General features: G+C 46.0%; 1 long non-coding RNA gene across 2 annotated transcripts; it reads left to right on the top strand.

Annotated features, from left to right (window-relative positions):
* The first annotated feature begins 224 nt into the window (after positions 1 to 224).
* LOC113621510 (uncharacterized) lies at positions 225 to 14,784 on the top strand. 2 transcript variants are annotated; one of them, XR_003433197.1, is made up of 3 exons: positions 225 to 413; positions 1,905 to 1,947; positions 14,663 to 14,784. It is a non-coding gene; the product is annotated as an uncharacterized LOC113621510 (long non-coding RNA). The 2 variants fall into 2 exon arrangements; XR_003433198.1 differs by lacking the exon at positions 14,663 to 14,784 and adding an exon at positions 2,221 to 3,686.
* Positions 14,785 to 25,818: the final 11,034 nt, after the last annotated feature.

The following is a 25,818-nucleotide window of genomic DNA, read 5'->3' as shown; positions in this document are numbered from 1 at the left end:
AGCCTTGTCATCAAACGATGTTCATTAAATTCTCAGAGCAAGAAGAGCTTGCTTCAGGGAGATCAGCTCAGTGCTTTGTGTCCACCTAGAGGGGTGGGATAGGGAGGGTGGGAGGGAGGCTCAGGAGGAAGGGGATATGGGGATGTATGTATATGTATGGCTGATTCACTTTGCTGTACAGCAGAAACTCGCACACCACTGTAAAGCAATTATACTCCAATAAAGATGTGAAAAAAAAAAAAAAAGAAGAGCTTGCTTCTTCTCAGCACTGAGTGGTGGTTGCGGCGGGGTTACGGTTCTGCTAGTCAAACAGCTAAACAGCTTTCCTCCTCCAGTGTCTGAAGATCTGGTCTACACCCTCCCGGGCATGCAGCCTTAGAATTAATGGTCAAGCTCCATGAAGGCAGGCACTGGTGAGTCTTGCTCTGCGTTGTGGTCCCAGATGCCCCCTGGCATGCAGCAAGAATGGAAAGAATACTTGCTGGAAGGATAAACTGTCAGGACAGGCATAGAAATGTAGCACGTTTGGAAGGAGGCTGGCGTGGTGAAGGGACTCAGCCAAGCCACTGTGCAAGGAACATCTGTGGAACTAAGGCTGCAAAACTGGAGAAGGAAGGCTGGGGAGACAGAGGTCTTGTGAAAGGTGATTGAATCAGTCAGAGTTCAGCCAGTAGGAGAGACAGATAACTGAGATAGATAGGTAACAGATGACAGATGATAGATAGATAATAGATTCATTAAAGGAAAATTAATGTTATATATATATATATATATATATATATACATATCTCAAATCATCATGTTGTACACCTAAAACCAATACAATGTTATATGCCAATTGTATCTCAATTTTTAAAAATGTTAAATAAATAAATAAAAGGGAGCTGTTTCAATGACACTTGGGAAAGTTAGGATCTGTTGTGTCAACACCAAGAAGTTCATGTGCCTGATTTTTGTCTCTTTCTTGCTTGATCTTATTAAACAATAGCACTCCAAAAAAAGAAAAAAAAAAGTGAGAAAATTTACAATCCACATTGTTACAGGAATAGCACAAGTTTGCTTTTTAACAGAATACCAACTAGGTGAGGGTAAAATCTTCTATAACCGCAAATCCCATCAATTTTTGTCTGAAAGCAAGCACAGCAAATCAAGGAGGAAGCAACTCAGTTTATTTATAGATTTAAAAACTCCAGTCATGTTTCATATATTCAATGAACTAAGGGCTTTTGATTCACGTATAGGAAGCATATGCAAACAAATTGAAGAACAGCCTTAAACTCTGAGGAAAACCTATTACATAGGGACTCATTTGTAGACCAACCCCCGAAATAAAATTTAGCAAGAAATGTACTAAGTATTCACATTTTTCTAAGCAATGCATTAATAATCGATTTTATATTATCTGTACAACAGATTAAAAAAAGAGGGAAATCTTTTAAAAGGAAATTTAGTAATTTACAATTCTTATTGTTATTACAATTGTTGTTAATGATCCTGTGTAATCTGGGGAGCTGGCTAAGCAAACATGTCCAGGTAAGCAGTCAGGAAGGGAAGACCCACAGGGAGGTGAAGCCACTGAAGACCCTGCCAGCTGTGTGGACCAGGAGAGACTTCCTGGGGAGTCAGGGTTAGAGCAGGGACTTCAGAGAAAGGTTCAGACAAACAGAGAGGATGGGGAGGACATTTCAGGTGGAGGAAATAGCAAGGCAAAGGTGCAGAGGCGGTGGGCTCCTGATATGTTCGAGGGGCGTACAGACTGTGGGAATGGGAAGGCACCAGACTTAATTCAACCCTGGGGGCTGCGCCTAGCTGATATCACACAGAGGCCGTGTGGTTTCCCTGAGCTTCAATTTCCTCCCTCGTGGACTGGATGTTATATATTATCTGCTTCATCTGCCTCTCAGGGAAGAAGATTTGGACCCAATTGAAGAAAGAAGTTCCTAACAGGTGAGAATGGGTTTCTGAGTCCTTGCTATGGGCAGGCTTATTGGGAGGGTGACCTGTGAAGACCGCTCCCATGCCCACGATTTTGTGATCCCACGAGTCAGAGATGCAGGCCCTGCTTCTGACGTTGCCCCTCACACATCAGCCTCGTTCAAATATTCAGTCAACATTTGTTGCTGGCCTGCTCTGCACCAGGCACAGTCAGGTCTGAGAGGCACTTAGATGAAATGACACTTGCATCACTTCAGTTTTAACACCCAATAAATCTCTTCCTAGGAATTGAGAAGGTGCCACCGACAGCCTTAAAATTACATCACAACAAAGACAGGACAGTTAAAACCATGTACGTCAACTTGTGGGGGGAATGCCAGATTTGTGGATCACGTGGCCTGGGGCAAAAGCTTCGACCTCACCCCTCGGGCAAACACAGTGGTGGCTACATTGCACACGTCGGTCTGTAGTGAATCAAGACCTCGAAATTCTACATGAGGATATCGAATCTCTTCAAATTGCAAAAATATTTTAGACACTCTTTCACCTCTTGAAACCCCTGCACCTATTATTGTATCCTCTTCCTGAAACCCTTACAGCCTGTTTCAGGTATATAATGCTGCATAACAAAGTGCCCCACACATAATGCTTTAAAACCACAAAAATCTTTATTTTGCCCCCAAATCTGCAATTTAGGCTGGCTGAGAGGAAACAGTTCACCTCTGCTTCACTCAGTGTCAGCTGGGTGCCATGAAGCCTGGGGGCTGGAATTAGCCAAAGGTGGGCTCCTGGGCATCTCCTTCTAGTGTGTGTGGCTTTTCCACGTGGTGTCTACAGCATGGCAGCTTCAGGGTAGCCAGACTTCTTACCAGTCAGCTCAGGGCTCCCGAGGCATGTATCCCAAGAGAGAAAGAACCAAGGAGAAGTTGTATTGCCTTTGGGTGACCTGGCCTCAGAAGTCATATGCATCGCTTCTCTGCCCTCTCTGGGTGGAAGCAGTCACAGGCTGCCACCCAGATTCAAGAGCAGGGAACACAGAACCCCCTACTTCCCCATGTGAGGCATGCCAGTCCCATTGTGAGAGGAGCACGTGGGACGGGAGATATATCATGGTGAATATATCTCTGAAAAGTATAATCTGTATCCACTCTTTTTCTGTCTGAAAAACTCGTGCTTCAAGACCCAGCTCAAATATCACCTGCTTTATAGAGCTCCCCGCCCATCCCCGCCATCTCCCTGAGGGCTAGTTACCTCCTCGATGGGGCCTAATTGCACCTGGTACATCTGCCTTCAGAGCACTTAGCACCCTGAAAGGGTGCTGTCTGTCTCTTTCTGGAGACTGTGAACGGTGAGTTCTTCAAGGTCTGGAGCTGTGACATGTATTTCAATGCTCCTAGCTTTCGGTCCTGGGGAGGTGCTTAGGAAATAGACGTTGCTACAAGCTAGATGGGGGTTCTCATACCCTGGACTACCTGCAGCAGAATGCCTGGGTGCTTAATCAAAATGCAGACTCCCAGATCTGCATCAAACCTGCTGCACTGACTCTTGGGGGCGGGGCCATAGAAGCTACATTTATTCAACTCCTTGGATGACTCCAATGGGTATCAACCTTTGCAAGCTATTGTATCCCCAATGCCTAGTACCATGCCTGGCACGTGCTTGCCACTCAATAAATACCTGCTGAATGAATAAGTGAGTGAATGAATAAATATTTTTAGACTCGACTAGGTACACAAGAGTCAGTTTGCTCTTTTGGCTAACATGACATCCAGGTCTGCCTCCAGAGTCAGATAAGCAGACATCCCTCTAGGTTAGGCCCAGGGGACTCAATGCCCCCACTGCCCCTTAAATGGGCTGGCTTCCTGGAGGAGGTGGCTGAGCCAGTAGAAGGGAGAGACTCTTGGCAGGTGTAAGGCTGGTGCATTATCTCACCCTCTACCATTAGGCTCCTTTCCCACCCCCACCTCCTGCTCATCTCCCCACCCCCAAGCATCCTGTCACATCCCAGATCAGAACCATGCTGGAAGCAGTATTTGCTCGTTTGACATTTCAAAATAGCATCGAGGAGGCTAAAGATAGCTAGGTTACAAGGGAGGTTAAACAGCTTGCCAAACGACTAGGAGCAAACTCGGTCTTCTCCGCGTCGTCCAAAGAGCGCTTTGATGTTTTCCCTGTTTGCGGGAGTAGAGTACTGGATGAAGGGGGAAGAGGATATGAGCCAGGAGCCGAATTCACAACCTCGGTGTGAATTCAGTGAATGGTAAAGGAGTGTGTATTTCAGAGGTCTAGTTAACAAACTCTGCTTTCTCTAGCTGTCTGGGACAAAAAGCCTGACATGGTAACACCCTGCTTGCTGGGCTGCCTGCATGGCCCCGGGTCTACCTATGCATCTGGTTTCCACTGGGACCAACACACCATGAGGAAACGATTTGTCCATTTGAGATAGTAAAATTTTTTAAATGTCACTAGCCTTTTACTTCCTTTTCATTTCTTCCTGGCTCGCTCCCATTTTAACTCAATTGCCCCAAGCCAGGACTACGTGACAGTGGATGTGGGAAGGTGGAGGCCAAGAGCGTGGTGACAGCGCGGAGATGCCGTGTTCTCCAGGAACCAAGTATCCACGGAGAGATCGGCGCGTCCAAATAATAATACTTCCCATTTATGGACTGTTTACTGTTTGCCAAGCGCTCTTCTAAGTTTCTTACATCCTCTATTTCATTAATTCTCACAACAGCACTATGCCTTAGGTAATATTGTGGCCTCCCTATAAACGAAGATCTGCCAGTGCTGTAGAGATGGGATTCCAATCCAGGTGCGTCTGACTCCAAAGCCGGCTCTCCTCCCAACCATGTTACAGCATCTCCCTTTACAGAGACGGACAAGGTCCATCTTCCCCCACAGGCCCTGCATTGAATCCATTCCAGAAATCACAGCAGCTTCAAAGAGCAGACGGGTGCCCCTTGCGATGGGCGGGCCACCATGGCAGAACGGTGGGGAGGGACACTCACACCCAGTGACTCAGCAGCCCAGCCCACTCGTCTGACCTTCTCCCATGTCACAGATATCTAAGGAAAGGGTCAGCCCTGCTTGCGCCCTGCAGCCCCAGGGGCAAGTGGCAACCTGAGTCACAAGAGACGGACTGAATGTCAGAGTTGAAGTGCGTGTCTCTGCCTCACCCTCTCTAAATGTGACCGCAGCTGCCCATTCAGCGGTGGCAGTGGTGTCACAGACAGAACATGTTGGCAGAGAGGCGGGCAGGGTGCCTGAGGGGGCAGGATGCTGGTCGTCTGGCTACAAAAGACGGGGCCGGGGGTGGGGGGGAGGCGGCCCAATCATGCCTGGCTTTGGTTCCAAGCTCTATAATCGGATTCAGGTGCTTCCAAAAGCTCCTGCCTCTTCCGAGCAAATTCAGTGAAGGGCAGGGGGAGGCTGTGCTAATGGTTTCCACATTGGGGGCCCTCAGCAGCGAGGCCTCTCGAGCTCAGGGGCGAGGAATCTGACCTCGCCTCCAAGTAAAGCCCTGCTCTATGGAACGCGAACGTGTTCGTTAAGCACCTCTTAGGAGCGAGGGTCTTCGGCCTTGTGGGCTGGACTCTGGGAATATGGTAATAAGCACACGCAGATGCAGCCCGCCCGGAGCTTACAGCTGGCGGGAGAGACAGAAGATGGACCAGAAAATTGCACTACAGAGTGAGGAAGCCTGCAGGCACTGCAGGAGCCAAGAGAAGGCCACCTACCCAGATTTAGGGGTTCAGGGGAAGGGTTGGTTCCCTGTGTGAGTGGCTGAGGCCGTGGACTGAAGAGGAGTGCATCAGGGAATCTGAGGGTTCCAGGAGCAGGGAAAACAGCCCATGAGAAGAACATGAGGTGGGGGAGGTGTAGGGCAGGCCAGAGAGTAGGTGCAAAGGCCCAGGGTGTGAGGGGTTAAGTTAGGAATGCGGAGTGGTTGGTAAAAACTTTCAGCAAGGGGAACGACTGAAGGATTATAAGAAGGCCAGAGATATAAGGAGATCTGTTTAGAAAGGTCAGTCTGGCCAGGATGGGACAAGCTGCGTGCAGGGGGGCCAGTGAGGAAGCAGTGGGGGTGATTCAGGGCAATGCCAGTGATGTCCCAGACTCGGGCGGAGAGGAGGGGAAGGGTACATCTAGTTATAAGGCCAAATCAACAAATTATATGGTCCTTGCCTTCAAGGAGAAAACAGTTTTAGCTGAAAAAACATTTTCTCCCTTAATTCATCCCAGCCTTATGTGACCGGAAGGGAGCTTAGGGGTCACTGAGTTCAATCTCCTTTGGCAAGAAGTCCAGTGGTTTTCAATCTGGGTTTGAACTCCTTCAGTGCGGGGAGGGAATGGTGGAATATTGGGCAGCTTGGGAAGAGTCTGGGCGGGCAGCTGGCCTGGACACAAGCTTTCTTGAAGTTTCAGAAACCCTTGGACCTGAGAGACTGTATATCCTCCTGGCAAAGCCCCTGGTTCCATGCAATGGGGCAGTTTTGAGGAGACATCTATTCTGTCAGCTGTGATGGCGCACGCTGCTGCCCTCCCCCAGAAGAGGGGGGCCGCGGAGGTTGGTTGGGGGCTGAGGCCCCTTTTCTGCCAATAGACCCACCCACAAGCGCTTGCTGAGTGACTGCCCCGTGCCCAGCCTTGTTCCTGGAAACTGCTGTGATAACACTCTTGGGTGAGAACCAACACTGGCTGACCTTTTACATGGGCAGGATCCGCAGGAAAAAGTTGTTGAAAATTTAACGACAGCAATTCCTGAGGCTCGTAAAACTCTTTTAACTTTCTCTAAGCACAGATAACAACATCTTCTCTTACCCTGAGTCAGGTTCTACAGCTCTAAAGCACTCAGTCACTCAGGGTCGTGCTTGATCCGCAGACAAGCCAGGCAGAGGCAGAGATCCTGGGCCCTAGAGCCCAGTGACCCGGACTCAAATCCTCACTCTCCCTCACATGACAGTGTGACTGTGGTCCTTGCCTTAACTCTCTGAGCTTCCTCTTCTGTAAAATAGGGATAACACACCTATTTTGAAAGGTTGCTGGAAGCATTAAATGAGAAGATACTGCCTAGCCCAGTGCTTGGGAAAGGCTCATTTCCTCTGCCTTATTTCTCTCCCATTCCTATATTCCAAACAAGGGCATATCCAAGGGTGCAAAACTAGAAGAAGTGGTGCCTGGCATACACTGTCTTAGTCAGCTCAGGCTACGATAATAAAATACCATAGACTGGATGGCTTAAATAACAGACATCTATTTCTCATGATTCTGGAGGCTTGGAAGTCTGGGTGCCTACACGGTCAGGTCTGGTGAGGACCCTCTTCCTTGCTTGAAAATGGCTGCCTTCTTGTTGTATCCTCACATGACATAGGGAGGAAGCTCTGATGTCTCCTCCTCTTCTTATAAGATCACTAATCCTATCACAAGGAGCTCCACCTTCATGACTTCATCTATACCTAATTACTTCCCGAAGACCCTACTTCCTAATGCTATTACCTTGAGGGTTAGGGCTTCAACATATGAATGTAAGGGAACACACAATTCGTCCATAACACAGTGGGTCTGAAATAAACCTTAGTTTTCCTTTTCCTCCACTTCAAGGCCCTGAACTAGGGCTATCTCTTCTCCAGCCTTCTTTTTATGCGTCCTCTTGTGCTTCCCGGCAACCCCCTGTGAGAAGGTAATGAGAGCCATGGAGCCTCTCTCCTGAAAATGCACATGTATATAAATAGGTACCATGCACACCTTCTTACCTACCCAATTTTGCTTACAGTTTTGCAGAGGTCACAGATCCCTGAAGCTCATTCATGAACTCTAATTTAAAACCTGCCAGAGCGCCCACATGACACAAAGTACCTTTTGCCACAAATTGTGGTTCAGTTTTCTAATTTCCCCAGGTGGATTATAAACTACAAGAAATGGGGGACCAGCTATTCTTGTTCAAGTCTGTATGCCATATAATGACTAGAGAGAGGTAGGTATATAGTGAATATTAATTGAATGCTTTGGTGGATAAATGGATGGATGAATGGATGGATGGATGGAAAGAAGGATGGATAGATGGATGGAAAGGTGGCTGGTGGGCATGTGGGTGGGTGTGTAGACAGATAAGATGGATAGATAATAGATAAATGGGTAGATGGATGGCGGGTGGGTGGACAGATATGTGGGTGCTTTGGGTGGGTAGATAAGTAGAGGGATGGTTGGGTGGATAGATGGGTGGATGGATAAGATGATGAGCATGTTGTCATGCTCAGAGAAGGGCCCAACCAAGCTCTCCTTGAGAAGATAAATTCATGGTGGGGGGGACCTGAATACTGGAGGACATTGAAAGCCCTGGCTAAAGAGCTCTGAATTAATTCAGTAGAGAATATAAATATAAATTCTAGAGGGATCAGAAGCAGAGGATGCATGGAGGGAACAACGTGATAGCAGGCTGGGTCTGAAGCAGGGCTTTGGGCTGGGGTGGGAGAAGAAGACCCTGAGTCAGAAAGCCAAGTAGGAAGATGGACAAGAGGTGGGGGAACCTCTGATGGAAGTACTGAATGGAAAGCAGAAGCTGCAAGACCCATTTCTAAGGCAAACTGGAGAGAAGGCAGGACCCAGTAGGGAAGGGAGAGGGCTGAATGGAGACACAAGAATTCATCGTCCGTCTGTGAAATTCTCTGAGCCATTCATTCAACGATCGTTTGTTGAGCCCCTCCTGTGTGCCAGGTTGTTGTAGGCACTGAGGAGAAGTCCCAGTCTTTGCCGTCAGATAAGAAAGACAGAAACACTAGTAAAAGTTAAAATTTACAGAGCACCTACTATGCACCAGCCACTATTCTGAATGTTTAAAGTGACTCTCCTCAACAACAACCGTACGAGGGAGGTATTATTATCATCCCTACTGAACAGGTAGGGAAACTGAGGCACAGAGAGGGTAAGTTACTTCCCAAAGTTAATACAATCAGTTAAAAGTGTGAGGGTCAGGATTGGAACCCAGGTTCCAGAGCCTATGTGCTTCATCACTGCGCTATATTGCTGCCTTAAATGAATGATGAAGCAATAGTCGTAATGCAAGGTGAGGAAAGACATGTTGGCAGTCTGAACTGGTACAGTGGGTTATAGAAGGGGCGGGGGGTGGGGTGATTGACTCAGGTTGGGTGAGTCCAAGAGGATTTGAGAGAGGAGACCCTTTGGAGCTGGGCCTTGAAGAATGAGTAAGGTTTTTAAGGCATCCTGCAAGTAAGGGGTACAGGTGAAGAATGAGGGGAAGGGCATTCCAGGCAGAGAAATCAAGCTGTGCAAAGGTGAAAGACACTGAGGCATGAAACAGCAGAGACCCGTGCAGGTGATCATAAGTAGTTCTATGGGACTGCTTTGCAGGACTGGGAGTTGGGAAAAGGGGAGACAAGCTGCATGTTGGAAATAACGCTTGGGGATGTTCCCTCATACTTGTGTGAAGATTTACGATGTTCAACACATTGTTCTGTCTCTTTTGATCACTCTGAACAACCCCAACGAGTAAGCAAGTCAAACAGTAAGTCTATCCCTGTTTTGGAGATAAGGAAACAGGTCAGAGAAATTACATGACTGGTCTAAGGTTGTATCAGCATGTAACAGAGACCAAACTAGACCCTCTGACGCCTAACTTGAATAATCTGGGCACTTCTGGCACACAAAGCATTTTGCTGAGCATTGGTAAAAAAGATGAATACGATTGAGTTCTCTTGTGTTTTCTGCTACAAAGGGAAAGATAAGGCAACTCAGATCACCAAAGGACTGGATATAAAGCCTTGAGAGAAAAATAACTACCAAGAATAATCAGCATGGGCACAGCGCTTCACAGCTGCAAAGCACATGAACAAACAGAACCTTACTTGTTATCTAGGAAGACAGTCTGTAGCAGATTGTACATATAATATTTTTGTTCCCATTTTTTAGTTGAGAAAACTAAGGTTCAGAGATAGTAATCGATTTGCCTAAGGTCACACAGCTTGTAGGTGATAAAGCTAAAGACTCGAACATAGTTCTTTCTAACACCAAAGTACAAAACCCATGAGATCTGTTAATATGATAATAGCCAGGATCCTTCCTATGATTACTATGTGCTAGCCACTAGGTTCAATGCTTGTCATTTCATTTCTGCAAACATACCATGAGATAGATGCTGCTGTTAAGCTCATTTTAAAATAAAGAAAATTGAAACTCAAAACAGCTAAGGTCCTCCCACCACTAGGATGATCAACCAACCACCACACAAAGCCCCTGCTCTTTGGCACCATGCAATACTGTCCTCACTGACTTTGGACTCTTGTCTAGCCCACCTGAACTAAGGAAGAAAATGCTTTGAGCTTTGCACAAAACCTCTGTGAAAGCAGGTACATTTGATGATGAAAAGTTTCTAACTATTCTATACAAAACTATCCCCTTTGTGGGTGAGCCAGTTAAAAAGGCTTTGACTGAAAATCCACTGGGTTCCAAGACTCCTGGGACATCCCTGGTTCCTTCACAATCAGGACTAGAGACCATGACTTTCATTGCTCTGGGAAAGAAAGGGCTTAGACTGGGCAGGAGCCAGGCACGAGATAGGCCTGGGCTGCAGGGCACTGTGTCCCTGGCCTGGGTGAAGAAGTCGGCAGGCTAGAGCTGGGATAACAGAAGAACCAGCTAACATTAACTGGGTGGTGACTTTGTGCTAGATACCCTTCCTAACCTTTAACAGAAATCATTCACCCTTTCATCTGCCCAGTGAGGCAGTAACCATGACAGCAATCTTCCAGATGAGAAAATTGAGGCCCAGAGAGCTTAAGTGACTTGTCCAAGATGATACAGCAAATCAGTAGTGGAAGCAGATTTCCAGCCCAGCTCTTCTGGCCCCAGAGCCTATGTGCTAACAACCTACATGTTACACCTGGAGGAGGCTTTTGTAGCCAGCAAGCGGAGCTCTCCATTTAACTTTTAAGGAGGGCCCAGAGAGGTCATAAAACTTCATCAATAACACACAGCATCACCCAACTCTCAGTCCAGTACTCAAAGGTTTCCACTCCAGAGCCATTCCACTCCTCCTTCCTCACCTCCCTCTTCTTTGTGGTAGCCTTGCCTCCAAGCTGGCCTTGTAGGTTAATGGGAACCAGCTCAGGAGTCAGTCAAACTGGGGGTTAAATCTTGGTTGTATAACTTACCAGTTGTAGGTACTTGGACAAGCTGCATGGTCTCTCAGCCTCAGTCTTCATATCTATCAAATTGTTATATAGTCTTATTCACATAGAAGGGGGATTGAAAGGGTTAAATGAGGTACTGTTGGGTCCTTCTGCATCATTGTGAAGAACACCACCTATTGGACAGCGCTCATCCTGAACGACGTCCAGCACAGACTAGGTCCTCAATAAATCACTGAATGCATGCATACACGTTCTTGAATACATGAGTGTCCAGCACAAAGGCCAACGTAGGTAAATAAACAGTTTCCCTAGGTGACCTCAGAGGATCCGGCTGTCTGCATTAGGCTAATAAACTAATTTTGGTTGAGGTGTCCATGGCTCCTAACAGTTGAAACTAGTGTCATTCTTCAAGATCAGATTGACATTTTAACTGCAACTTTCTAGTAGTCGGACAAAAGTAGCCTTTTTAGTCCTACCATGGGACCTTCCGGAAGAAAAATTCCTTGAGATACAACAAGGAGAGGTAGAGGGAAGAACAGCAAATTCTGGGAGGGCAGGGGAGAGCTGGGGTGCAGAGGGAGCAGCGGAAGATGGGGAGAAACAGATTAAAGGCCCTGTAAGCCCCCTGCCCGCAGGTTCCCTTGTTTCCACCGCTCACTCCCCATAGCCTAGGACCATCCTGGGCACGTCGTGGGCGCCTCATCACTTTTTGTTTAAAAAAAAAAAAAAAAGCGGGATGAGAATGAAAAAGGAAGAGTGGGGGCCTTCCCTGGTGGCGCAGTGGTTGAGAGTCCGCCTGCCGATGCAGGGGACACGGGTTCGTGCCCCGGTCCGGGAAGATCCCACATGCCGCGGAGCGGCTGGGCCCGTGAGCCATGGCCGCTGAGCCTGCGCATCCGGAGCCTGTGCTCCGCAGCGGGAGAGGCCACAACAGTGAGAGGCCCGCGTACCGCAAAAAAAAAAAAGAAAGAAAAGGAAGAGGGGGCGGGGAGAACAAATCGGGCAGGGGGAGACAGAGATGAAGAGAGAAAAATCAGAGACGGAGCTCCAACAAAGACCCGGAGACTACAGCCAGAGGCAAAGAGAGGGTGACAGGCGGCGGGCGGGCAGGCGGAGGGCCGCCGCGAACCGGAGCCCAGCGGCGGAATCCCACCAGCGCGGCCGAACCGGGCGGCGGCGGCGGCGGCGGCGGCGGCAATGCTCCCGAGCGCAGCACTTCCGGCCGCGGGCCCCCGGCAGCCTGCAGTGGGACATAGCCGGCGGAAGGTCATGGCTGGGCCGGGGCGCTTTCCTGGCGTGGGGGTGGAGGACCTGGGAGTGCTGACCTTTAACTTCCCAGGTCAGACCACCCCGCGCGGCCTCTGACGCAGGGAACCCACCCGGTGCTAGCCCGCCCGCGGGGACTTGTCCTCTGGCGTGACCTTTTAAGTCCCTCCCCTCCTTTAAGGTTCAAAGTCCCTCCTTTCCCCCAGCCCAGAGGTTCTCCAACTTGAGCGCATCGCAGTCACCGTGAGGCTTTGTTCATTAATTTAATCGAACGATTTAATTAAGTCCGTTGTTTAATTGTTGTTGAACCCATTGTTGCCCGCTCACCCCACCCTACTGTTTCTGATTCAGTGGGTTTCGGGTGGGGCCTAAGACTATGCATGTCTAATAAGTTCCCCGGTGATGCTGAGGCCTCTGTTCCAAGGCTTGAGAACCACTGCCCTGTATGGGACAATTGTCTCCCTCATTTTCCTCCTTAGTCCAGAGTACCTCGTTCAGCCTCCCACTGAGCCTGCAACCCTTGACAGCTAAAGAAACAGGCAGGGGAGAGGGGATCTGCATTTGGGCAAAGGCAGGAGGGAACCGGGGAATCCCAACTCCCAGCCCAAGAGGCTGGCCCACAGCATCAGCTGTCTCTAGGGAGACATATGCGTGGGATCCAGAACAGGGCAGAGCCCTGAGTAGTAAAAGCTGAGTGGAAAGCAAGGTTAATCAAATCCCGCCCCAGGAAAAGGAGAAAGAAAGTCCTTTTCTTCAGGAGAGGAGAGAGTGCATGGAGGATGCCTATCCATCAGCCAATCGTGCCCCAAGCAGTGCCACTGACACTCACTTATTCCAAAAAATGTTAGTTGAGCAGCTACTCTATGCCAGGCACTGTCTGGGTATTGGGGATAATGGAGGAAATAAAACTGAGGTCATTGTCTTTAGGGAGAATGCTTTCTGGTAGGGAGATTAACAATAAACATAGTAAAGAGTAAATTATTGAGTATGTTAGAAGGTAATAAATGTGATGAAAAAAAGAAAAAACAAGAGTAAGGTAAGGGAGTGCCAGTGGGTGCAATTTTAAACAAGATGATCAAGGTAGGCCTTGTGGGGAAGGTGACAGTTGAACCAAGAGTTAAGGTAGTTAGCCATGTGATAGCTGAGAGGAGAACTTTTCGGTAAGGGGAACAGCCGGCGCAAAGGTCCTGAGGCAGGAGCATGCCTGTGTGTTTGAGGCCCCACGAAGAGGTCAGTGTAACTGGGGTGGAGGTGCGGTGCAGGAAGAGCTGAGTTGGAGATGAGGGCAGAGAGGTAAGGGGCAGGCAGGAAGATATTATAGGGCTGGGTGGGCCATTCATAGGGGCTTGACTTTTACCCCAAGATGTTCCTCCATTTTTCTTTACTTTTTTGCCCTGACTGTTCTTGCCTCTTCCATCTACAATACCGGGTCTAAGAATAGTGTTAATCTGGCTCACAGCTGGAGCTGGTTCTGAGAAAGAGACAACTTTCAGTAAGTCAGTCAGCCCCACCTTCTCAGATTGGGGGCTTACAAAGTTTGTAGTAATAGAAAGTTAGAAAGAGTAATTAGATAGAAGGATAGAAGGTTAGCAGTTCACGGTTGCCTCAGCGTCCTCAGCATTCTCTTCTCCCATCATTCTCCACGCCTCCTCCAGGTTCTAGTTTCCCTGATGCCCCTGCTCCCTGACTCTCCCCAGCCTTCTACATCAGCATTGTCCAATCAAAATATAACATGAGCTGCACATGTAATTTAAAATTTTCTAGTGCCCACATTAAAAAAATAAAAAGAAATAGACAAAATTAATTTTAATAATAGATTTGATTTAACCCAATATAACCAAAATAGCATCATGTCAACATGTAATCAGTACAAAAATTAATGAGATGTTTTACTTTATTTTTTCCTATGCTCAGTCTTTGAAATCCAGAATGTTTTTTATACTTATATCACAGCTCACTTCAGCCTAGCCTCATTTCAAGTAGTCTAAAGCTTCATGTGGCTAGTGGCTACTTGGACATCACCACCCAGACTACACTCCTGATCTCCCCTGGCCTTCCCCTCCTCAACATAACTCCTCCTGTTTCCAGAACAAGCTGACACTTCCTTCAGGAAGCCTTCATTGATTTCTTCACTTCCCTCATTGGTCTGTGAGAATTAAATGAGTTAAACTCTATGAATATAGAGTACTTAGAATAATTCCTGGCACAAAGTAAATTCAATTGAGCTTTTAGCTATCATTATTATACCACTTACTGCAACTGTATGTAATACACTGATTGTTGTATAACTCTTATTTCCTGTTTTCCTCTCCCAGCTACACTGAAAGATCCATGAGAAGAAAATGGCTGCCTTTTTCACTGCTCTACCCTCAGGACCTTGTGTCTGGCACAAGTAGATGAACAGTCAATATAAATGTATTGAATGAATGAATAAATGAATAAGAAAATATGCTTGGAGTTATGATTAACTATATTAATTCTAACATTACAGTAGGTAATCATAATCCTGGACGACATGATATCAGGTTCCATTTTTACAGAAGTTCAGACAGTAGGTACTAAAGAGAAATGAAGTCTGGTTTCAAAAATGAAAAAAAAAAAAAAAAAAGCAGGGTGGTGTGGTGAAAGGGTCCAGACTCTGAATTCAGACAGACCTGGGTCTGAAGTTCTGTTACCTCACTCACTACTTGTATGACTTTGGAGAGGTTAGTTAATTTCCCTGTGCCTCAGTTTCCCCATCTGTAAAATGGGGATGTGAGCACTTCTTTACATTATGTACCTACATGCATAGTTAGTTTGTAAGTGGCAAGAACACAGGTTCCAATCTCAGCCCAGCTACACTTTGGCATGTTATTTACCCCTCTGTGCAGCAATACCTGGGTGTAAGTGTTTGTGTGTGTATTGTTAGTATTTAATGAGATATGATACTATACATACAAAGGTTTGATACACATTAGATGCCCACATTAGGGTCTTTAGTTTTTCTTTCATTTCCCACCAGAGGCATGGGATCTTTCTATTCTCCTTCTCCTTTTCTTCATCAAAGGAGAAAAGGTCAAGCAGTTTATTTACTATTTTGGGGAAATTTCACCATCCTGCCTAGTAGGTAGTGTGAAACAGGTTCAAGTTAAGAAAAGGCCCTTTGTCAAAACTGTAAAACATGCCACTTTAGTCTCCCTGCCCCTTTGTCTCTTTCTTCAGCCTCCCTACTTCCAGAAAGTCCTTCTTTTGTACCATTTTGATTCCTGGCATTTTCTTCTATCTCTGGCTCCCAGAGACAAAAGTAATTCCCACCCACAGTGAATTTTGCTGCGTGTTGAAGAGGAATTCCAGGCACCTAGAAATGGTTGCTACTCATTCCTCAGCATTCTCAAAGCTCTCTCTAGCTCTGCTACAGTGCTTTTTCCATTACTTCCTAATGTCTGTTGAATGCATTCTCCCCCACCAGACCCCTGAACGGTACGGGCAGATACAGCCACGTCTCTCAGGATCCCAGCCCTTAGCAATCAGCTAGACACATAGTAGGTGCTGGACGAACGTGTGCTGAACACATACGTGCACGCATGATGTCTGAGTGACTGTTTCTCTTTACCTCCCCTCGGAAATGCCCAGAAGACTGATTGTTGTGTGCAGTGAGAGCTGTACCAGGAGGAGGTTGGCTGCTTGTTTAGAAATGAAATGGAACACGCCGCAAAGCTCAGCTCCACCGTCTGCTTTCCTTTGGTGTCCTCTGGGGACGAAGGGGAGGAGGGAGGGGGTGGGGAGCCCAGGAGGGCTGATAAGGTGCCCTCTTCAGCACTGAGTCAGCAACACCCAGCCCTGTGGACAGAGGAAGATCCCGCTTTCGGGGGCTGAGTCACATGAATAACTGGAATAGTTGTTTGGATCATAATGAATTCCCAGAACCTTTCCCGGCCAACCAGCAGGCACTTGCTCTCTCCCTACCTTAAGAGCTTTTCAGCTTTGTGACTTAGCAGAAAGGAGCAGCCAGGCCTGGGGTTCTGAAGGGGAAGGGCAGCAGGGGAGTGGGGTACAAGCATCCTTGCCATTCCCATCAGCCGGCACTGCAGGTTGTTTCTGGACCTTTTTGTGTTTCCAAGAAGGTGTAGAAGGAGGTTGGCATTGCGGGCACAAGTCCTGCACAGTCCACACAGCTGTCGTGTCAACTGGGTAAGGTGTGGACCAGAGGCCCTGGCACCTCTCAGTAAGCAGTTATGGTGTCAGTGGATACTAAATGCCTCAGGAGCCCAGACAGGTTATCCTCTGCTGAAATGTCATTAGAGGTCTGTGTACCTTGGATGAAACAAGATATCTATCTGCAGCCCTAGAAGAAAGTGTATGGGGGAGGGGAGAGGTCGGCACCCCAGGCATTGTGGGATTGGTGCACAGGTCCACAGGGTGTATCTTCTCAGCTGCAAGTCCCGAGACCAGCAGCTCCCAGAAACGCCTGTTCTGAGTGTCACAGAAGCTCTCAGGGAACGCCTCATCCAAAATATTGGCCGAGTTCAAAGCTATGTCTCAGTGTTTCCTTCCTGAGAGCATCCAAAGAAGATCTCAGGCTTCCAAAATTTTTCTCTACCTTCTTTGATACCATAACTACTGTGAAAGTCCCACTTAGGCCAGCAAACTGCCCCTAATGCTGTACCACTCATGCTTATGCTTGTGCTAGGGCAGTGGTTCTCAGACTTGAGCATACATCAGAAGCCCTGGAAGACTCATTAACACAGAGTTCTGGATTCCACCCTCGGAGTTTCTGGTTCACTAGGTCTTGGGTGGGCCTGGGAAGAGGCATTCCTAACAAGCTCCCCAGAAATGCTGAGGCTGCTGGTCCAGTATCACACTTTGAGAATCACTGCCCTAAGGCAGAGTTCTGAAATGTATTTTTAGGTCAAAAACCCATTTGAGAATCCTTGATAACCCATTTGATAAACCTTGTCACCACTTCCCCGAAAAACAATACACAAATGCTGAAAAACTTTGATTACAACTTCAGCGTTCATTAGATTTGCAGAAATTCATCCATGAATGTCTAGGTTAAAAGAACTCCTGCTTCAGGGTCCAAACCAGAATTAACAAGTAAAATGCAGATTAATACAGTACAGGAAAGCAGCTTTCATGACTAAAAGCAGAGGCGTTTCTTAGCAAATTGGTTGAGTATTCGTTTTCTAAAACTAGACAACCTGGTTTCAAATCTGGCTCTGACATTTGCCGGCTGTACTTCAGTTTCCTCATCTGCAGATGTGGGTTGATAACTGAACCTATTTCACAGGGTTTTGTAGGGATTGAATGAGTTCATACATGCCAAATGGGTAGAATAGAGCCTGGCACATAGTATACATGCAGTAATTGTTCCCAATTATTTCAGCTCAGTTGAGTCCTACTGATTCCGTACTTCCTGACATATTCCAAGTTCCTCTTCCCCAGCCCAACATCCATTATGACTATATAATATGCTTCCTCTAACACTTTAGTGCACATGTACATTCACGAATCTGTGGAAGACACTGCTGGTTATTCTCCCAATATCAACTCTCATCTTCTATAGTACAAGTCCATTTTCCAGACTTCCTTGTAGATAGGGTACTGAATGAAAATTAAGTTCTACCAATAGACGCACTTGAATGAGATTTGAAAAGTAAAAATGAAACAAAGGAAATCCTGCTGTTTTAGATCTCTTCTGCTAGCAAGCCCAGTTGTGGAGACATGAAGTTTTTCTGCATTATATTACAGTAACTCATCAACAGTTTTACAACTTTCAAGAGTCAGTTTCAACAGTATCAATAACAGCTTCCTGCAGCTGCCTTTCTGATTCCCTAGATAAAAATATGGGACTTGTTCTAGTTCTAGAAGCTAGAACTCATGATTCAATTTGGGTCCTCCTGCTGTTCACCTTTCTGACGGGGCAGAGGTAGCAGGTCTGTCTGGAAATTATCCTGGAGCCTGCACTCCTCCAGTCCTTGCAATGATCCTATGAGCCTCTAATCCCCATGTTGAAAGCCTTTCTGCTCATAATACCGAGACTGGCTTCCATTTCTTGAATTGAACACTGAATAATAGAGTCTGTTTCCCTGGCCCTGTTGAGAGCTATTAGACTAAGATCATGTCTCATTCATCTTTGTATCCTTCATGTCCAAAATTGTCAAGAGAGGCTTCTGGAAAATGAACCCCTTAAAGAAGTGGGTGGAGCCACTAACCTAAGTTAAAAAGGGGCTTGACTGCCAGTGGACTGAGGCAGGTCATTTATTTGTATTCACCAAATGACCTTTGAGGGCAGAGCCGCTATCAGACCAACCAATGAACAACACACTACCATCACCAAAATAACAAAAGGCAGGGGTTGAATGAATAGCTGAAACAGCAGTGCCAGCTTTGAAACAGGAAGGTGCAGACCTTCCTTGCTCCTCACTGGGGGGCAGTTCTCTCCTCTGCAGATGCCCCCGGCCCCTCAGGAGCCCAGGGAGATGTCAGGAGATAATAAAGGGGAAGAGACTGTGGGTAGTTCCAACAGCCGGGCTTATGAATATGCACCAGGAAAACTGCAAAGAATCGAGAAAAGAATAAGTACTGCTGGGCACAACCCCAAGGTCTGAGGCCCAACATGGCTGGAGACCAGAGGGGTTGCCTGTGTGGGGTACAGGTGCGTGGAATGAGGGACATAGTGCAAAAACCTAAGACGCGTACAGTGACAAATCCACGCACTTTGGAAATCCGACTGACTCATGATCCAGTCCCAGGTCCGTTGCTAATCTCTGTGTGACCTGAGACAAATTCTTCCAGCTGCATGAGCTTCTGCCCCTCACTCCTAAACTGAAGATTATAATCCTTATCCCAGGGGATTAGCACCCCAGCAGAGGGAGCACCTGGCGCACAGCCCTCCCCAAGACCCTTCAGATCCTCAATCTCTGCACATCCCTCAAACCCAGTGTGGTATTCTTTCTAGTGTTAACACTTTGCCCTATAAAATAACTGATTTAGTGTTTTGTTTTCTAATGATGGCGCCTGAAGGTAAGTCACTGAGGTTTGTGTGAAGGGCAATTTCTCAATCCACTCATTTTGTCTGAAAATGCTTAAGGCAGGAAGTAAGATTCCCGGAAGTTTTTAAGTGCAGAAAGGATGGAAGGTAGGAGGGAGCTGTTCCAAGAAGATTGCTCCTGCCAGCTGGGGAGAGAGTGCAGGACTTGGCTTTGCTGTCCCTGTGTAATCATGTTGTCCACGCTCATCAGTGGGGCTATTAGCATTTGAGTGTAAGCCAGTCTTCCTGTGGCATCCCGGAGGATGGCTGCCTCCTTCCATGTACACTTTGTAATCTACTGCAGGTTTATTGTGATGAATTTCTCTGCCAGAAAGAACAGAATGTTTCCACTTAGTGAGAGAGATGGCTATCTCAGATATCTCACCCGTCTTTTCACCAAGATATGTCGTATTTCCTTCGGGTAGAGAATGTCTCAAGTTCTTCAGGACAGGTCTAAGCCCTAAAACACTGGGAGGACTGTTTATCCTTGTAATGAGTCTGTGATGTTCCATGGGCTCCTTGGCATCTTCTATGAAGCCTGTTGTTGGGTTTGCGGACTGAAAAAAATGCACAACCTAAAAGTTGAGAATTATGTTTTATTTGGAGGGCTAAACTGAGGACTTAAGCCCAGGACACAGCTTCTAAGATAGCTCTGAGAAACTGCTCGGAAGAGGCAAGGGAGGAGCTGGGATATATAGGAGTTTTTGCAACAAAGACCAGGGAGTCGGAACATCAAAAGATTACTGTTAATTAAAGAAAGCCAGATATCTCAAGTTAAGGAATTCAGCGCTTTTCTATGTATGGGAAGATGCAAGAGTTTGGGCTCACTGAAATCGTTCCTTTGATGTGCACATCAGCTATGTGCAGCCAGTATCCTGTGTTTTCCTACCCTGAGTCTCCTCAGGGTGCATCATGGGGGTTGGCTGTAGTGACTGAGGACTTGGCAGTGGGCAGCCCATTTGTCTCCATCCTGAGTTCCCTCAGGGCTCACCATCCGGGTGGCTGTAGTGGCTTGATGGCTGCAACATCCTTTACTTGAAACGGCAAGCAACATTTTTTATTGACAGGTTCATCCACGACAGGTAGGACTAAGGGAATTAGCCTCATAGAAATTGAAGTACCTCCCAGCAGTGAAGACACATATACAGAACCTCAGGAACATCAACCATAGGGAAACTTGGAGAGATGGCCCTGATACCCCTTTGGAAGTAGAAATCAGAATTAGGAAGAAAACTACCATTACTGGGCACCCATTATGTTCACAGCGTTGTGGCAGGGGATTTTGTAGCTCTCGCAGACTGGGCATGAAACAGTTAAGCTGTCAAATTCTAAGCTTCAGCAGCCAGTGGGAATATTTGATGTTACTGCACAGGAAGCTTATCCTAGACTGAATAATTCCTCCACAGGAGGGGAGCCTTTTTGCAGGTTGAACCCTGTCTGGAAGGTGCTCTTTTCTTGTCAAAGAGCCAGGGGCAATAGCTATCATCCTGTTCTCCAGCTCCTGCCCCTCCCCAGCCAAGAAAGTGGTGCAGGCAACTCAGCGCCAACAGAGAAACACACAAAGCTCCAGGCAGAGATCCCCAGAGCTCCTACTGTACTCTGTGCACAATGGAAGAAAACAGACCTCCTTATCCGCTGTTGATGACCACCTGCATCTTTAAGCCCCTGCAGACCGAGAGACTGGGAATCCTCTACCATCGCTTTAAAAAATTACCAAGTGGAAGTGACCATTGTTTTGTCTACCTGAGCAGGATATAGACAAGGAGGAACTCAGAAAGGGATGAGAACAATGTAAAAACAGGATGACTAAGAAGAGCCTCTAGATCAGAGGGCTCCCAGATCCCTGGTGAGAGACTAATACAATAAAATGTATTGGGGTGTGATAGTATTTGGGTGTGTTAGGTGTATGAGAAACCTGTTTTGCAAAGTGTGTGTATTATACATACAGAAGGGAAGAAAAGATTAAATAATGAAATAATAAACAAGATGCCATTCCAGATATTATTCTATGTGAATATCTGGCATTGAGGGTATTCTAATAATTCTTACAATTAAAATTCTCATAAGAAGCTTTCTTTTCAGGACTTGACATTAACAAGGGTTATTCTCATTATTTTATGCCACTTGTTTAAAAAGAGTGCTTCAGTTATTCCTCATAGAAACACTGGGAAATAGTTCCCTATATCCATTTTACAGACAAATGAACTAAGGTGCAGGGGTGTTAACTGAGTTGCCAAAGCAACATAATTTATCAAGTAATAGAGCTAAACTGCAAGTCCAAATATACCTGATTATTTACAAACCTGTGCCCTATTTACTAAACCATGCCCTCGTCACCCCCATCTGTGTCCTAATCTGTGGCATGTCCTCTTAGACAAAAAGGAAGCCAACTCCAGGGGGAAGAACTAGGACAAATAATTTTTTTTAATTAAAGAATCCAATAAAAATAAAAGGAACAAAATATTTGTCAAAATAAGCCTTTTGACAAAGGAGTATACATGGCAAATAAGCACATGCTTAACATCATTAGTCATTAGGGAAACACGAGTAAAACCCACAATAAAACACCTCTACTTGACAGCTAGAATGACTAAGATCAAAAAGAATGATCATATCAAGTGTTGGTGAGGATAAAGAGCAGCTGGAACTCTCAAACATTGCTGGTGAGAATGTAAAATAGTACAACCACTTTGGAAAACCGTTAGATAGTGTCTTAAAACGTTCAACGTACACCTCCCATACAACCCAGCCATTACACTCCTAGATATTTATTTACATAAAAGTGTATGTCCACACAAAGACCTGTACATGAATATTCAATGTAGTTATATTTGCACTGATGTGCACACTGTTATACATAGCAGCGTCCATACAAAGAACAAGGTATTGATATACTCTAAGTCACGGATCTCGAAATAATTATGCTGAGTGAACGAAGGAAGACAGAAAAAGAATACATACCGTACGATTCCAATTACAATTCTAGAAAATGCAAACTGATCTATAGTGACAGGAAGCAGATCAGTAGTTACCTAGGGATGGGGGGAGCAGAAGAAGAGATAGATTACAAAGAGACATGAGGAAAATTGGGGGAGGGAGTAATGGATATACTCCTTATTTGAATTGTAGTGATTTTTCATGGGTGTGAACATATATCAAAACTCATCAATTTGTACTGGTTGTTGTATGTCAATTGTACCTGAAAAATATCAGTAGAGATAGGCTGCCAAGAAGATACAGCAGTAAGAAATAGGAGAAAATGAAAGCAAAATCAAGCAAGGGAAGTAACCTAAAAATAAGTGCAATATAACAGGTAAGAACCCAAGCCATAGACTCAGCTCTCAGCAAGACACTTAACTACTTCTGTAAAATGCAGATGATAATAGTATGTACCTCACAGGGTAGTTGGGACAATGAAATGAGTCATACACATAAAGCCCTAGACCAGTGCCTGGTACTTAATAATGATTCAATAAGCACTAGCTATTATTATTGCAGAAATCATTGTTTTTCATCTAAAGTCAACACTTTTCCATTGGAAAAATCTTAAAGTCCCATCCAGCTGATAAATCCAGAAATAAAACCAGGGGCCAGTGATTTCCAAACTCAAGTTTTCTGTTGAAGGTCGATTCCTCCTCTTGAACATGGCTCACTGTGGCTCCTTGAGATTTTGCAAGTCAAGTGCTAAATAGTGTATTTAACTGCCCAATACACTCACTATCCAAGCATCAGGGAAATAAAGGATAACAAGACTCCCTTAGTGAGGGGGAGGGGAAGCAACAAGATAATGAGTCACTGGGGTAGAGCTTCACCTGGATTCTGTTGTACTCTCATGGATATATATTTGTTCCTTGACCAATTATTCTAGCTACCTTGGGTTCTACAACCAGAAGGACTTCCTTTGGCTAGTGTTAATCAGTACCAGAACTGAGAGGAGAATTGAGGAGCATTCCATCATAAGGCACTGTACCACCTTGGTAGTTCATTTCTGTTTGAGTCATGAATGTGGATCAAGGGTTGCTTTCAGGGTTGAACAAGCACAGGTCTCTGTTTCCTAGGCTCGAGTCTTTCTTACAGCACAACTCTTTTAAGTCCTTTCTTAGCCAAGCCTATTGATTGCATTGGGTTAGAGGAGGGAGGAGGCAAGGGAGACTCAGTTTGCCGGTACCACCCAATACCAGAAATCTTGCCCAAATTTTACTTTTGAATTTGGACCTCACATTTGTAGCATCGGTTTCTTAATATCAATCTTGGGGACTCTGCACATCTCCCTAAATCTTAGATTATTGGCTTCTGCCTCCAAGTTTGAAGAATAATAGGCTGGAGTAGTGAGGAAAGGCTCATTTTTTCTGCCATGTAGCTCCTGTCTCAACTTCACTACCCATCCAAATGTGCATTTCCAAGTTTCCCAGGCAGGAATGCACAGGAGAGCTGCTCAGAAGCAATCTGGGGTCATCAGGCTTCCCAGATTCTGCTGGATCCTCCCAGATATACAGTATCCTAATTGAGGCACCAACAATTAGCCCATATTCTTAAGGCACTTGTTTATCTGATTCAACAGATTCAAATTCCTAACTACAGGTAGAAAGAAGTTAATTCTTTGAACAGGGCTGTAAATCCACCCAGCTATTCTCTGTCAGCTATCAGACGGGCCAAAATCAATAACTTACTTGAAGACGTAGCCAGAGGTGGCAATATTTTGACATTTTTCTACCAGGTTCCTAAAGTTCCTATTTTGTGGACAACACTCTGAGTTCTAGCAGAAAATTGATAATCTTTTAACCAACTGATTTTCTACCACCTAACAAGGATTGCTGGTACCTCAGCCCCGTATGGCAGAGTCCTCACAACTCCCTACTCTATCCTGACTCAGCCAGTTTTATATTAGGAGATCTGTCAGTGGCAACATTCCTGCATTAGTCAGGATTCTTTTGCTTAGAAGTGACAAAAACCCGTCTCAAATGAGCTTGGGCAAAGGGATAACTTATTGGAAGGATGTGGGAGATCCCATACAATTGAAGGGGAAAAGGCTAAGACTTCTGAGGATAGTGACTTAGCCAGCTTTTGTCACTGTTGTAGGCCCAATACCTGGAATAGAGTCTGTTGAATGTTAAATGAATAAAAGACCAAACTACAGTAAGGGCAAGGTTGCTACTTGGCCTTGATAATAACTAAAACAGCACTTCATGCCCCAGGAAGAGAGAGGAGATGGGACTTTATAAGAACCAGCTTTGGGTTGTCTCCCCAGTCCATCTATTGTCAGAACTTCCCTGCTTCCGTCATCTACATGGTGTCCAGGGATCATCTTCAGGAAGCCAAACTCATACTCTGTGATCCTTCCTCCTGGTCAGTGTTGAGTGTTGCAGCATTGGCCACAGGATTGGAGTGTGGCCAATCACATCTGCTCTGCAAAAAACTTTATTTGGGCCGGAGATTCAGTCTCTTTTTGGGTGGTTGAATTGGTTACATACAAATGTAGATACTGATGGAGGCTGTTATTCAAAGTGAGAGAGAGAAGGTTGAGGGAGAGAGGAAGAGAAGGAAGAAGAAGGAGAAGAAGAGGAGGAGGGGGAGGGGAGAAGAAAGGAAGAAGAAGAAGGAGAAGAGGAAGAAGAGGAAGAGGAAGAAGAGAAGGAGAAGAAGGAGGGGAGAGGGTAGGGGGAGGATAAGAGGGGACGGGGCGGGAAGAACAAGAAAAGGAGGAAGAGAAGAGAAAAGAGAAGAGCAGATAGCATTAGAGAGAAACAGAGTGCCAAATGCTTTTGAGGTCCTGGTCCAACTCCACTGCCAGGCTCGGCTGAATCCCTGTACTTGGGTTCCAAGAGATGTCTTTTATTCCTATAACAATTTCCCCTCATTCACAGAAGCTAGCTCAAGTTCTTTTCTGACGCTTTCAACCAACAGATACCTCTCACCAATAAAAATATGGACACTGAGAATTCAGAAGGATACAGATTTGCCTGTTAGTGAGAGAACAGACAACGAGCGCCATGGCCTTTACTACTCCCTCACTCCTGAAAAGAAATTATTCTGGCTGCAGATAACAGAATAGAACTAATAAAAGCTTAAGAAACAAAGGCATTTTGTTATTGAACTAAACTAGGAGAGGGGAGGCAGGCCACTGACAGGTTTTTTGCAAGCCCCAGTAGTGTCACCAAGCACCTAGCCATCCTCAGCTTACTGGTTTTCTACCTTTATGTTTTCGGTCATAAAAGGCTACCACATAGCTGGGCATCTTGAGCAAAATCCAGTGGCAAACCCAAAGGGACTATGCTTGCCCCCATTGTGTGACAGGTCTGATATCATGTTCCTGGCCCACCATCAGCCTCCTTCAGGGCCCATCCTGTAACCAGCTGTGATATTAAGAGAAGAGTCCATGATGGAGGTGAAAGTCTGGCACTGGAATCTAAGCCCTTGTTTTTTCTTCTCACTATTTTACGTTGGAAGAGTCACTGAAGC

This window comes from Aethalodelphis obliquidens, unplaced genomic scaffold (assembly GCF_003676395.1).
Source record: "Aethalodelphis obliquidens isolate GAN/ISIS:26980383/991018 unplaced genomic scaffold, ASM367639v1 scaffold9, whole genome shotgun sequence".
NCBI classification, from domain to species: Eukaryota; Metazoa; Chordata; class Mammalia; order Artiodactyla; family Delphinidae; genus Aethalodelphis; species Aethalodelphis obliquidens.
This window is presented reverse-complemented; position numbering and strand designations above follow the sequence as displayed.